General features: G+C 36.4%; 1 protein-coding gene across 1 annotated transcript in view; it reads left to right on the top strand.

Moving 5' to 3' along the window:
• Positions 1-15546, top strand: part of LOC126297663 (dual specificity mitogen-activated protein kinase kinase 7-like) — a 170759-nt gene that overhangs the window by 112163 nt on the left and 43050 nt on the right. The window lies entirely within an intron of this gene.

Genomic DNA, 15546 nt, shown 5'->3' with positions numbered 1-15546 from the left:
CTCATCATGGTTCCTGTGAGTTTTCCTGGCCCTTTTCCATTACCATGCCAGATGTTATGCTTGCATCAGTCATGAGCTTCCATCCAGAACTACATGTGAAATTCTATCTGATTTGTAGTTCTCACTCTTGTCTGTTTGGATATGGTACAAGTGCATTGTTTATGTAAATTGCTAATTTGCAGTGGTATTGGGAGCTTTCTAAACTGCAAGACATATAACATTCTCTCACAGAGAGTATTTGTCACTTCCTGTACCCAATTAATAAATTGATTGAGCTGTATGTTCCAAGGCTATTGCTTCCAAAAACAATGTTAATTCTGAGAGTGCCGTTCTTGAAAATTGGAGTTACTGGGCATTATCCAATTGTGCAAAACACACCACTGCTAAAGTAATTTGCAATAAGTAGCAACTAGAAGTCTGGTGACAATCTCTGCCAAATATTCAGCAGAGAATCTGACCAGTTATCTGTTGGGTACAGGTGCTCTGTGTTCGTGCATATACTCTTTTGTACAGTGTTACAATTTTTAACACTCTAATGTTATGGAAGTAATGCTCTTTCTAGTGTTAGGGAAGAAGGAAGAATAGGGGAAATTGAATTTAAGGAATATGTAGCACTGCAGAGTAATTGGTCTGGATGAAGAGAGCTTCAGTACAAAAGTGATTGTAATTCTGCACTGGCTGGTAATCAGAAGCTATCTGTGGACTTGATGAAGAGAGTAAAGATTATCAATCAATTTCTCAATTGAATTTGGTAATTGTATTTTCTAAACATTCACTACGAACATGAAAAAAGGTTAGTAATGAAAAGTTGCCTCTGTGCCCTTGCCTTCCACAACTACCTGGTTTTCATTTCTTTTATATAGAACTTGAGTATCATGGTTTCCATTGGGCCCCTTTATGATTGTGCATATGTTTTCCCAAAAAAAAAACACCCCCTTTATAACTATACTATGATTTGTCGAAAGCTGCTTGAAAAGCACTTCCTAATCTATTGTTACTTTGGATATTTTGTAATACAACCAAATGCAGGAACGTATTAATAGGATTTATCTTTTTATGTTGATCATTTCAAAAACTATGATTTATAAGTTAGTAGTTCTTTACACCTTTTTGTGTTTTATCCTACGTTATTCTACTCTGATTACTGAATGCTACAAGGGACATGGAAAAATGTATGGCAACTAAAATAAACACAATGCTTTCCAAGAGAATGATCATATATTTGCTAAAAACACATATGGAATATTTCATTTTTGAATGGCAATTATTCTAAAGTCTTGCAGTTGCGTTTATGATATATTACAGTTCCTCCATGTTCCCTCTTCTTTTAATCACATGAGAAAGTAATTTCAGAATTGTGATCAATTAGGTCATTAAAATGAAATGTCTTACAGTCTAAATTGAGAATTGTCATCAAATACCACATATCATGATAACAGCTATTGTAGTTAGGAGACCCTACTTATTATAATGACTGACTGGTCTTTTTTGTTTCTGCATGTCCTGTTGCACATTGTCACAGTATAAGGTAAATGTATTGTCACTATACTGAATTGTCCAGACTGGCTTTTTAATTTAGTAGGTGGTGAAAATACATGTGTAAGAAAAAGAGTATTCATGTATTATTTTCACTCTTCATGGGTCTGATAACTTTGTTTCAGAGCTCTTGTGGTGCAGTGAATAGTTTTAATTTTAATGAATTAATATTTCCACAAAACTAACTACTGGTACCAACAGTGATTATTTGCTGTTCTGTGTAGAAGTAAAAGTTGGTTGTAAACTGTATGGTATATTATTAAGCTCATTGATGAAAAATATATTGTTTTGAGCTAGGTGACACATTGAATAAATCACAGGGCTCCTTTATTTGGGAGGAACACTGGTCAAATTGCCTTTAGGCTATCCTGATATAGCTTTTCTGTGGTTTCACTAAATCAATTCAGGTGAATACCTACACAAATCGTTCTCTCATCCTTGCCTTATTGGACTAGTACTACATCTGCAATGAGCACGTTGCCAGTAAGACATTAGAATTAACTTTGTAATAACAGTATACTAGTGTTGTTGTTGTTGTTGTTGTTGTTGCTGTTGTTATAACCTTCTCTTAACGAAGCTCCATATTCTCTTATCAGCTTTTCATTCGCATCAAGTTACTCATTCAGTTTATATTAGAACCATATGAAAAGTCCCATTTTTCTTTACTAGCTTTACTTAATGGGACATGTTACTATAAGGGGCTGTCAAATGAAAACAACACGGATGGAACAACAGTAAGTAAACTGTTTATTATTTCAAAATGTCGCCAAGGTTGTTCTGAGTACACTGCAGAAGTTTTGCTGGAAAGTCCTTACACATCCTCCATACAGTCCTGATCCCTCCCCAAGTAATTTCTTTATTTTTGGAACCCAGGGGAAAGATTGTGGCCACTGATTTGCTTTGGATGAAGAGGTCCTCTAGACAACCACAAACATTTTCCATTTTCACAGTAGAATAATTATTAACAGTTCTGGTGATCACTTGTGAAATAAGATACAGTTTACTTACTTTTTTCCAACATGGCTCATTTTCATTTGACTACTACTTATATTATGCAAAATTTCTTCAGCAATAAAGCTCATTGATTATAGCCATAGGCACTATTGTATGTATGATAAAACCATTTTGTATGAATTATCTGACAATTTTGCTGATAGGTAATTATCATTCACAGTGCTTTGAGAACAGGAAACATGAAATAACTGCATATCATAAGTAAATGCAACAGTAAAGTCTGGAATTTATATGGAACCTGCTAGTTGTAAATGGTAGAATGCAATTTCAATCTTTGCATAGTTATCCTTATTGTTGTAGTTGCACTTTTGTAATTTAAATTTATGATTTGTTCACTAATGGTGGCATTAAAATGTTGATCACTATTAAAATGGAGCCATGATCTAATCCCAGTTCAAGCCAGTCTAAAGCAGGTATGCCATTGTTTTCCTAACTCATTTAAGGCAAGTGTTGCTTTGGTTGCTGCTAGTAAGGCAATGCTAGTACCTTGCCTTATTGTGGTAAAATACTGAGCTTATGTTCAGATTTTAACAAACTTGCCCGACTGACATGGTACTGCGATTAAGTCAGTGTACTCATACTTGGGTGTAGCAGATTCCAATCTCCACCTGTCATCTAACTTTTGGTTTTCATAGTTCCCCTAAATTACTTAATGTGAATGCTAGAGTGGTGTCTTACAACTAAGACATAGAGGTCATGATCTGTTTCCTTCACCCCCTTGTCCAGATCAATCTTGTGCTTCATCTTTAATGACCACATCACCCTTAATTTTCCCTCCATTTTTTTCCTTATTGGTTTATTGTCAACATGATATTACATTTGGGTAGAAAAGTTTCTTTTACTTCCTTCCTTGCAGTTTTCCTCTTGCTCTTGTACACTGCAATTATATTATTGGTCGCTCTGTTTCTTACATATTCTCTTGAATTTCTTCCACACACCTGCCCCCATACTACAACTTACCATATGTCGGAATTGCCTGGTTAGTCTTAAAATGAATGCATCCTGGAAGATCAATTATTTGAACTGTTTGCTATATGGTTGTTTTCACTGGTGATTTTGTGTGGTTGTTTAACATACTTCTACCATGAATTTGTGTATGTAGCAAGAGAGTAGGCATATATATGTCTCTTTTTTCCTTTAAGGGATGTGTTTTAACATAATGCCATCTATTCATTTGTGGTGGAGAAGGTCATAGGATGATTGGCTGGCTAATTAATTCTTTTCTAAACCTGATTATGAGCCATATACAGGTCAAATTTGTACAACTAAAGATCTGAGCTTCTAGGTGCTAATGATGTGTAGTAGCAAATCAGTTTATTTTTTATAAATAAGTATATGAGATACAGGGAGGTAACTAACAGTGGAATAAATAACACACACTAAGTCTGGCAAGACATTTGTCTGGGAAAAGTAGTAGGGTGGGGCAGATGCAGTTGGAGATTAATCTATTCAGTCGAAATGGAGTCCATGCGTAAGCCCAAGGAATAGCATTATGGAGGGAATGTGAAATATTTTATCACAGTTATCACTGGTTACACAGAAGGTAGGTCACAATTTTGAGCTAGTCATGGCCAGCTGATAACATCAAGGTGCGCATTCCATGTTTTTAAAACTCTATAAAAATTGATAGTGGAAAACTATACAATTGATTGTATCTCCATAATTCAAGCATTTTTGCTTGAATCTAGGTGTTGAGAAATAAGTGTAACTCATTACCTACATAAATCTAATTATTGTAATTGTCATCTCTTATTGACATGTATTATGCTCTATGTGGCTTACTTTCAATCGAACTAGACAAAGTACTGGACAGTGTTAAAATACTGACTAGTTCTCAAAAAATCCTATTACACAGTGACTGCATTCTGCACTTCTTTATTTGTGTCCAAAATAGAGTCTTCCATGGCCTTTTATTCAGTTTTTCATATAATTTTTCTGATTTGACTTAATAGTTGCAGTTCGTATGATATGAACAGGTGACCTCCAACAGAGATTAGTGAGGTTTATATTAATGACTCTGAATGTGATTGCTAGTGACTATTAGTCACCAGTTTTAACATCATTATGATATTTCAGCCAAAGATTGTTCAGCTTTCTTATCAACTCGGTTGTTAATATGAAATCACTTTATGAAGCTATTGCAGTATATTTCTATGTATTGTAACATATCCTTAGTTTTATTACTCCCATAGAATCGCATTTATTTGTAATAATTTGTTGCCTGTGTTAACATTTCAGAATTGAGGAGGAACTCGTTCGCAGTGAGTGTGACCATCATAAGACACTCTAAAATATTTGTCTCAATAGTAACTGTACTTGTTAGCCTGTTTTTATATTTTTGTAATGTACTATTACTGGGAAGTATGTGGGCACCATAAACTTTCTTACACTGCAATGAGTTAAACTTTCTTACAGTAAGCAAATGTTAGAATACAGAGGGAAATGAACGTGAATTGGATATATCAGCACTGTAGTATTTTATGTCTGACATGGTACTGATGTGTATAGGTGATATTTCTTATTTTTTGGGAACTACCTAACTTATGACAAAAATTTTAAAATGGAACAGACCTGCATAGAAAGAAATTATATTCTATGTGTATGTTTTCCTTGTGCTGAATTTTCCCATCAGTGTTTCACATTGACTGTGATGACTGATACTTTGAAACTCGGTTTTGTATTTAAAATGATGATTACTGTTTTTAGGTGCCTGTGAGCTACACCAAAACAAAGACTGTAATAAACTATCATACATATTTAAAGAAACTATCATACATATTTAAAGATCTTTATAATTGTGTTTCTAATGTAGAAAATGTGCGGTTCCACATTTAGTGATATTGCCAGTGCCATTTTATGTTGATCTTTTCCAACAGATAGAAATGATTTCCATATGTCAAGATTGATTGTGCATGAGTAGTCATGCATTCATAGCCACTGTGAGCGATCTAAATAGAAAACTTCTTTCTGATCTGTCACAAACAACAACTTGTATTTTGTGCAGTTTTTGTCACATTTTTTGTTAGAAACTTACACGAAGAAGATGGTAATATGTACAAATAGGGATTCAGATTTTCTCACTAAATAATTATTCTGTGGAATGTATTGCAACATTTGTAAGATATGACTTGTTTTAGAACGTGGATCTTGCATGCCAAAAATTATCAGCTATATTTATTTTTTTATTTTTGTTTAATTTCTAAATTATTGTTACATAACATTGATTTTGTTTTGTATTTGTATGTTTGAAAGGCATATTTATTGACTTTTAGTTACTGACTCATCATAACTCAACATAAAATCATAATCCTACGCCCTTTCCCTCAGTTCCTTCTCCAGTCACTAAAAGTGGAAGAGAGAGAAAGGAATGAATTCGTAGATAAGTTCAAACTGCATGATAAAAGTATTTATGAGAACATCAAAGCTGTATAACATAAATTGCATCAGATGCTTTAGTACCATGGTTTATAAATTTTACATTTTGTTAATAGTTCCCACATACTGCCCATTAGAAGCGGTGCTGTTGTTCCTCTGTTAATGAATGATTGTTTCTGTTTATTTCATTCTTTAAAAAGACTACTGTGTGTTGCTAAAATATTTTTAGTGGCCAAGCTTGTTTATTTTTGTAAATTTAAAACTTGAATTGTGATTCAATTATTCTGTGAAACATAACAATTAACTCTTTGATTGAAATGGCTTTCACTTAGCAGCAGATTGTCTTTTATATTTTGTCTTTCATGATAGACTAAACTTATATGCTGGTCTTAGGATCAAAAGAGTGGATTTCTGGCTTTGGTTTATGAGCTTTTAGATATGCACCATGCTACTGTTAAATATGTTAGACTCTCATAACTTTTCTTTGCATGTTTTGCAAGAGAAATGTTCTGAAACCAGTAGTGAAATGTTGAGATAGTTTACTAATGTACTGTGCTGTGAGTTGTATGTAGGAAGCTTAGGGTTGTTAGAGAACAGGCAACCAAAGCTAAGAATCTGTTTTTTTGACTCCTGGTTTGGCATATAGCTGTGACAGTAAAGGTTAAATTAATACGCTCATAATTTTTGCTTTTCACATCTCTTCTCTTTCTCACATCAGTAACCTGTTTGGCACACCTTTAACTAATTTTAAAAATTTTATTTCTGTTTCTCACTGTATAGTTGTGATTTTAATACAACCCACTTTTTAAAATTGGCCTCTCTGCTTGTGTTCTGAATTATCACTGTACTGTGACACCTCTTATGACTGCATTAATTTAACCTCAGAATGTTTCTTATTATTGTACTAATCTTCAAGACTTACAGATATGAAAGACATATACTTTTCATATTTGTGCAGTACGTAATTCACCCTAAATATATTGCTGCCTTTCACAATATCAACAATGTGAAATGTATGTGAATATAAACTTGAAATTTTTTGTTGTGTTGTATTTATGTTGTATAATTTTGTTGTAATTAAATTTTTTATAAATTTCTTTCTTTGTATTTTTTTCTTTTTTTCTGCTTTGCACTGTTATAAACTATCCTGGTAGAAATTTTTCATTTCTGACCAAAAAGCAGACATAATGTTTTAATGGTATTAAAGTTCTCCTAACACACTTATGAATTCCTGAATGTGGAATGATTTGGTTGTAAAGTTAACTGTATTACCTAGTTCTGCTTTTTGGTTATACATTCACATACAGTTTGATATTTGGACACTTATCCACGTAATTATATTGGAGGCTGTATAAAATGCATGATTTGCATGGATTTTAATATTACTATCATTATTGATGACCAAGTTAAGGTTAGGATTGTTTGTAACCTGGCAGGTATGTTGGTTGGCCAGTTTGTACTTGCAGACAGATGCTTTCTCGTAGTTCATGCATGTAGTGACAGTTGTTTGTGACATTAACCTTTGAGTCAGTATACATTTGATTCTACAGTAGAGTACACCTTGTTGGTACACATCATATACTTCAACAAAAATGATAAACATTATAAAATATAATGTAATCGGATAGACAAAACATTTACTCACTGTGCAATAGCAGTAGAACACACATATAAAAATATTAAAGTTTGCAAGCTTTTGGAGCAGAAGGGCTGAAGGGGAAGGAAGAGTGGTGAGGAAAAGGACTGGTTATGTTTAGGAAAAGAGGTACAGTTTGAAAAAGCTGCCTGGAAGCCAGGTCAGGGGAGACTTACGAGGTGAGATGAGAGGGAAAGACTGATTATTGAGGACTGCGCTGGATGAAATTTGAAAGCTCTCAGGTTTTCAGATCTCATCTGGTACAGTCCCCAACAATCGGTCTTTCCTTCTCATCCCATCAGGTAAATCTCCCTGAACTGGGGTTCTAGGCAACTTTCCCAAACTCTGCCCCTTTTCATAAATCTCACCAGTCCTTTTCCATCAGCCCTTTTCCTTCCCTTAAACCCTTCTGCCCGTAGAAGGAACCACTGCCTCTGAAAGCTTGCAGACTTTAATACCTTTATATGTGTGTTCTCCTGCTCCTGCTTAGCAAAGCAATGAGCATCCAAAGTACCACATTACGTATTCATAATGACTGGACAGTTTGCTTCTCTCTCTATAACCATTTTTTAAAATTATTATTCTTCTGTCATAACTACACATTTCCACTTGGAAGAGCTAGTACTTTTTTTGTTAAATAATTTCAACATTTCGACAGAAAGAACATGTTTTTGTGATGTTTTTCTGCCACACAATAAGGCACACTGATCTCAGAAGTCTTTTTTGGCATATCAAACTAATATAAAAGTCTTGTTTCCGGCCTAGTGATGTTATTGAAAAGATGTAACATTTCAGTGAGATACACTTCTGTCATCTTTTCCTACCGTATTTCACATTTATGTTCTATGTGGTGAAGATAGAACAAAAATATTTTTCTAAAATATAAATTTGAAGTTAATGATATACACCGACTTACAAGCAAAAGTTAAACCTGTGCGAGGCATAGGGAAAGTAAAATAAAACTTATACTGTGGGAAAACATATAACTTCACTAATATTATTGCAGTATCATGGAAAATAAACAATATGGTTGACAGCATATCTATAAATCACATTCTGTCTTTACGTAATCAAACTTTATGAACCCAAGGCTGCACTGAGTACCTACACATGAGGCTGCAGAACCAGTTGAAAAACAATGGAAGAGTGGTAGGTGGCGCAAATTTTCTGAACATACAGGTCTCATACAGGGTGCTGTAGGCAGAAATCTGCATGCATTTTAGCTCCAAATGTGTTCATATATCACTTGAGAGCTTCAAGAGCCTCTTTTTGCCATGTATCATTGAAGTTATGAATCGTGACTTGTCCATCCACTGTCACAATCTGAGCTAACCTATGCAAATCTGTTAATTCTGTAGGTGGCAGTATAAGAGAGAGAGAGAGAGAGAGAGAGAGAGAGAGCATTTAGAGTACACTATTGACACAATGAAGCTGCAAGCTTCCACAATTGTAGAAACGAAATGACTTACTTATGGCCAAAATCTACGTTGTCACAGTATTCAATTTGTATAGGCAACATGATAGTACCATCTTCAAAGTTGGAAATCTCTAATTTGGTTGCTAAGTGATTAATATGAAACTCCATAAAACATGATTGTGGAAGTATATCACCACCTTGAGGTCCTGTTCTCAGTTCTTAGTGACACTTCAGTAGTCCTATTTTCTGCTAACGAAATGAACCAATCCTTTTTGCACGGGAAATAAACATATGTCACATGACAGGCCACTTCTGTGTATATCAGTTTTGATCAGTTTAAATCCAAAAAGATTATTTAACCATCAACAGAGTAACTACAAAAATTATAAATATTCTCCGAGATATTTTATGATAGTTATGTTGTCTCTTGCATAAATTCTGTTGCATTAACTACCAATTACTTTGATATTGAATTGTATTAAACAGCCAAAGGAACACTTGAAAATCTTCCAAAACAGTGACCTCAGTATGCAAATTATTATATAAACCAAATTTCATCAATTGCAATTGTGGTGCATTGGATTTAAATTGCCATTTATCTACACACTATCCGTTAGCAGTGTTTCCTGTGTGTCATCTTAAATTTCTTCTGATTCTGAAGAGGTATATTTAGAACGACTTGCAGATTTCAAACAGTGAATGTTGATCTCCTGGTCATGAAGGAGAACAGGATATTTCTCATTTAGATATTCTTTGTTTTGACAAAAAACAACATTTAGGCAAAGATGAACATTCGTTATGTTGTCCAGGATTGAAGAATTTTCACTTGCCCATGTAGTAATCTTCAAACAAATTAATTTAATTTTCGCTTTCCTCATTTTTTAGCCTTTGTAAATTGTAAAAAAGAGGCATAGTGGAAGACTGCCTACTGGGTACAAAAATGTAACCTGATACCTGATCCACTGAGCATAATAAGATGCTAACTGCAGCCACTCCAGTGATCATTTGTATGTGACAGTAGTACCAGTCTAATTGTACTAAGAAAAATAGTTATCTGAAGAACTTAAATTCTAATTTTACATATCCATTCACATGCAGTGGGTTGTGTGTAAGTAGAGGAAGTATCTCAGAGACCAGTAATCATGCAATTTGAGCTTAGTTACTGTATTACAATATTATTTTTTTTCTGGCATACCAAGTTTATCATTTGCAATCTGTTGATACCATATACGTTTGAAACATTTTATTCACTATTCAATAAGTGAGCATCAAGCATTCAGTTTTTTTTCTAAAGGAATCAAATTTTTTCCCTTAGAAAATTAATGAATAGCCTCATTTCCTGCTAATACTTACGAGAAACATGGAGGAATTCAGTTTGCAAGAAAGGGTAATGAATGCTCAATGGTACAATAAAAGTAGCTTGTATGTAAATCACATGTTGTTGTTGTAGTCTTAAGTCTAGTGACTGGTTCGTTGCTGCTCTCCATGCTACTCTATCATGTGCAAGCTTCATCACTTCCCAGTACCTACTGCAACCTACAACCTTCTGAATCTGCTTAGTGTATTCATCTCTTGGTCCCCATCTACGATTTTTGCTCTCCACACTGCCCTCCAATATTGAGTTGGTGATCCCTTGATGCCTCAGAACATGTCCTACCAACCAATCCCTCCTTCTAGTCAAGTTGTGTCACAAATTTCTCTTCTCCCCAATTCTATTCAGTACCTCCTCATTAGTTACGTGATCTACCCATCTAATCTTCAGCATCTTCTGTAGCACCACATTTCAAAAGCTTCTATTCTCTTCTTGTCTAAACTATTTATCATCCATGTTTCACTTCCATACATGGCCACACTCCATAAAAATACTTTCAGAAACAACTTCCTGACAATTAAATCTATACTCGATGTTAACAAATTTCTCTTCTTCAGAAACGCTTTCCTTGCCATTGCCAGTCTACGTTTTATATCCTCTCTACTTCAATCATCATCAGTTATTTTGCTGCTCAAATAGCAAAACTCATCTACTACTTTAAGTGTCTCATTTCCTAATCTAATTCCCTCAGCATCACCCGATTTAATTCAACTACATTCCATTATCCTCATTTTGCTTTTGTCGATGTTCATCTTATATCCTCCTTTCAAGACACTGTCCATTCCATTCAACTGCTCTTCCAGGTCCTTTTCTGTCTCTGACAGAATTACAAGGTCATTGGCAAACCTCAAAATTTTTATTTCTTCTTCATGAATTTTAATACCTACTCCGAATTTTTCTTTTGTTTCCTTTACTGCTTGCTCAATATACAGAGTGAATAACATCAGGGATAGGCTACAACCCTGTCTCACTCCCTTCACAACCACTGCTTCCCTTTCACGCCCTTCGACTCATAACTGCCATCTGGTTCGTGTACAAATTGTAAATAGCCTTGCGCTCTCTGTATTTGACTCCTGCACCTGCAGAATTTCAAAGAGAGTATTCCAGTCAACGTTGTCAAAAGCTTTCTCTAAGTGTACAAATGCTAGAAACGTAGGTCTGCCTTTCCTTAATCTATTTTCTAAGATAAGTCGTAGGGTCAGTATTGCCTCACGTGTTCCAACATTTCTACAGAATCCAAACAGATCCTCCCCAAGGTCGGCATCTACCAGTTTTTCCATTCACCTGTAAAGAATTTGCGTTAGTATTTTGCAACCGTGACTTATTACACTGATAGTTCAGTAATTTTCACACCCATCAACACCTACTCTCTTTTGGATTGGAATTATTATATTCTTCTTGAAGTGTGAGGGTATTTAACCTGTATCATATATCTTGCTCACCAGATGCTAAAGTTTTGTCAGGGCTGGCTCTCCCAAGGCTATCAGTAGTTCTAATCGAATGTTGCCTACTCCTGGGGCCTTCTACATCTACATCTACATCTACATCCACATCCATACTCCGCAAGCCACCTGACGGTGTGTGGCGGAGGGTACCCTGAGTACCTCTATTGGTTCTCCCTTCTATTCCAGTCTCGTATTGTACGTGGAAAGAAGGATTGTCGGTATGCTTCTGTGTGGGCTCTAATCTCTCTGATTTTATCCTCATGGTCTCTTCGCAAGATATATGTAGGAGGGAGCAATATACTGCTTGACTCTTCGGTGAAGGTATGTTCTCGAAACTTCAACAAAAGCCCGTACCGAGCTACTGAGCGTCTCTCCTGCAGAGTCTTCCACTGGAGTTTATCTATCATCTCCGTAATGCTTTTGCGATTACTAAATGATCCTGTAACGAAGCGCGCTGCTCTCCGTTGGATCTTCTCTTTCTCTTCTATCAACCCTATCTGGTGCGGATCCCACACTGCTGAGCAGTATTCAAGCAGTGGGCGAACAAGCGTACTGTAACCTACTTCCTTTGTTGTCGGACTGCATTTCCTTAGGATTCTTCCAATGAATCTCAGTCTGGCATCTGCTTTACCGACGATCAACTTTATATGATCATTCCATTTTAAATCAATCCTAATGCGTACTCCTAGATAATTTATGGAATTAACTGCTTCCAGTTGCTGACCTGCTATTTTGTAACAAAATGATAAGGGACCTATCTTTCTGTGTTTTCGCATCACATTACACTTGTCTACATTGAGATTCAATTGCCATTCTGTGCACCATGCGTCAATTCGCTGCAGATCCTCATGCATTTCAGTACAATTTTCCATTGTTGCAACCTCTCGATACACCACAGCATCATCTGCAAAAAGCCTCAGTGAACTTCCGATGTCATCCACCAGCTCATTTATGTATATTGTGAATAGCAACGGTCCTATGACACTCCCCTGTGGCACACCTGAAATCACTCTTACTTCGGAAGACTTCTCTCCATTGAGAATGACATGCTGCGTTCTGTTATCTAGGAACTCCTCAATCCAATCACACAATTGATCTGATAGTCCGTATGCTCTTACTTTGTTCATTAAACGACTGTGGGGAACTGTGTCAAATGCCTTGCGGAAGTCAACAAACACGGCATCTACCTGTGAACACGTGTCTAAGGCCCTCTGAGTCTCATGGACGAATAGCGCGAGCTGGCTTTCACACGACCGTCTTTTTCGAAACCCATGCTGATTCCTACAGAGTAGATTTCTAGTCTCCAGAAAAGACATTATACTCGAACATAATACGTGTGCCAAAATTCTACAACTGATCGACGTTAGAGATAGAGGTCTATAGTTCTGCACATCTGTTCGACGTCCCTTCTTGAAAACGGGGATGACCTGTGCCCTTTTCCATTTTTTTGGAACGCTTTGCTCTTCTAGAGACCTATGGTACACTGCTGCAAGAAGGGGGGCAAGTTCCTTCGCGTACTCTGTGTAAAATCGAACTGGTATCCCATCAGGACCAGCGGCCTTGCCTCTTTTGAGTGATTTTAATTGTTTCTCTATCCCTCTGTCGTCTATTTCGATATCTACCATTTTGTCAACTGTGCGACAATCTAGAGAAGGAAGCACAGTGCAGTCTTCCTCTGTGAAACAGCTTTGGAAGAAGACATTTAGTATTTCGGCCTTTAGTCTGTCATCCTCTGTTTCAGTACCATTTTGGTCACAGAGTGTCTGGACATTTTGTTTTGATCCACCTACTGCTTTGACATAGGACCAAAATTTCTTAGGATTTTCTGCCAAGTCAGTACATTGAACTTTACTTTCGAATTCATTGAAAGCCTCTCGCATAGCCCTCCTCACACTACATTTCGCTTCGCGTAATTTTTGTTTGTCTGCAAGGCTTTGGCTATGTTTATGTTTGCTGTGAAGTTCCCTTTGCTTCCGCAGCAGTTTTCTAACTCGGTTGTTGTACCACGGTGACTCTTTCCCATTTCTTACGATCTTGCTTGTTTTGACTTAGGTCTTTCAGTGCTCTGTCAAACTCTTCACGCAGTATCATATCTCCCATTTCATCTTTATCTAGGTCCTCTTCCATTTCCATATTTTCCTCAAATACATTGCCCTTGTATAGACCCTCTACACACTCCTTCCACCTTTCTGCTTTCCCTTCTTTGCGTGGAACTGGTTTTCCATCTGAGCTCTTGATTTTCATATAAGTGGTTCTCTTTTCTCCAAAGGTCTCTTTAATTTTTCTTCAGATAATATCTTTCGTACCCCTAGTGATCTATGCCTCTACATCCTTACATTTGTTCTCTAGCCATCCCTGCCTAGTCATTTTGCACTTCTTGTTGATCTCATTTTTGAGATATTTATATTCCATTTTACCTGCTTCATTTACTGCATTTTTATGTATTCTCCTTTCATTAATTAAATTCAGTATTTCTTCTGTTACCCAAGGATTTCTACCAGCCATCGTCTTTTTACCTACTTGATCCTCTGCTGCGTTCACTATTTCATCTCTCAAAGCTACCCATTCTTCTTCTACTGTATTTCTTTCACCCATTCTTGTCAATCGTTCCCTAATGCTCTCTGCAACCTCCGGTTCTTTCGGTTTATCCAGGTCCCATCTCCTAAAATTCCCACCTTTTTGCAGTTTCATCAGTTTTAATCTACATAGAAACATACCCATACAAATACATTTACTATCAATCAAGCTTGGCTTCCAACATAACACTAGGCTGAAAATTTATTGAAGTCAGTATTGAGTTTGAAGTGAGAACATTGCCACATGTATAGCAGGTTCATTGTCAATGAGTAGGTGATAAGCTGTCATTGAGTAAATAGCTTGTCCAGTAAAGATAAATAAAAGCACATGAGCATAGCTGAAAACAGAGATAAAAAGGAAGGGTGAAAAGTTGCTGGCTCGTAAATGCACAAATACTTTTTGTAGATGAAATTGAAAACTCTCTCTCTCTCTCTCTCTCTCTCTCTCTCTCTCTCTCTCTCTCTCTCTCTCTCTCTCTATTTCTTTTTCAAGAGTTTGGTTTTCAGCTCAGTGGTCCGTCCAGGGAAACATGCAAGAGATGGAATTTTGTGGGTTTATTGTAATTTTACCTCGCAGAGAAAATTCTAACATATACAAATTTGTATAATATTTTCTTGGTGTTCCTGCAGTATCACATTTAAACTAAAAACTTGAGATATCAAAGATCAATACCATCTTTATCAGGAGATGGCAGACTGCTGGGATCATTGGCAGTCTAGCTTAATATACACTAGTGGCCATTAAAATTCCTACACCACGAAGATGACGTGCTACAGATGCGAAATTTAACCGACAGGAAGAAGATGCTGTGATACTCAAATGATTAGCTTTTCAGAGCATTCACACAAGGTTGGCGCCGGTGGCAACACCTACAATGTGCTGACATGCGGAAAGTTTCCAACCAATTTCTCATACACAAACAGCAGTTGAGAGGCGTTGCCCGGTGAAACGTTGTTGTGATGCCTCGTGTAAGGAGGAGAAATGCGTACCATCACATTTCCGTATTTGATAAAGGTCGGATTGTAGCCTATCGCGATTGCGGTTTATCGTATCGCAACATTGCTGCTCGCGTTGGTCGAGATCCAATGACTGTTAGCAGAATATGGAATTGGTGGGTTCAGGAGGGTAATTCGGAATGCTGTGCTGGATCCCAACAGCCCCGTATCACTAGCAG

The sequence above is a fragment of the Schistocerca gregaria genome, chromosome X, assembly GCF_023897955.1.
Source record: "Schistocerca gregaria isolate iqSchGreg1 chromosome X, iqSchGreg1.2, whole genome shotgun sequence".
NCBI lineage: Eukaryota > Metazoa > Arthropoda > Insecta > Orthoptera > Acrididae > Schistocerca > Schistocerca gregaria.
This window is presented reverse-complemented; position numbering and strand designations above follow the sequence as displayed.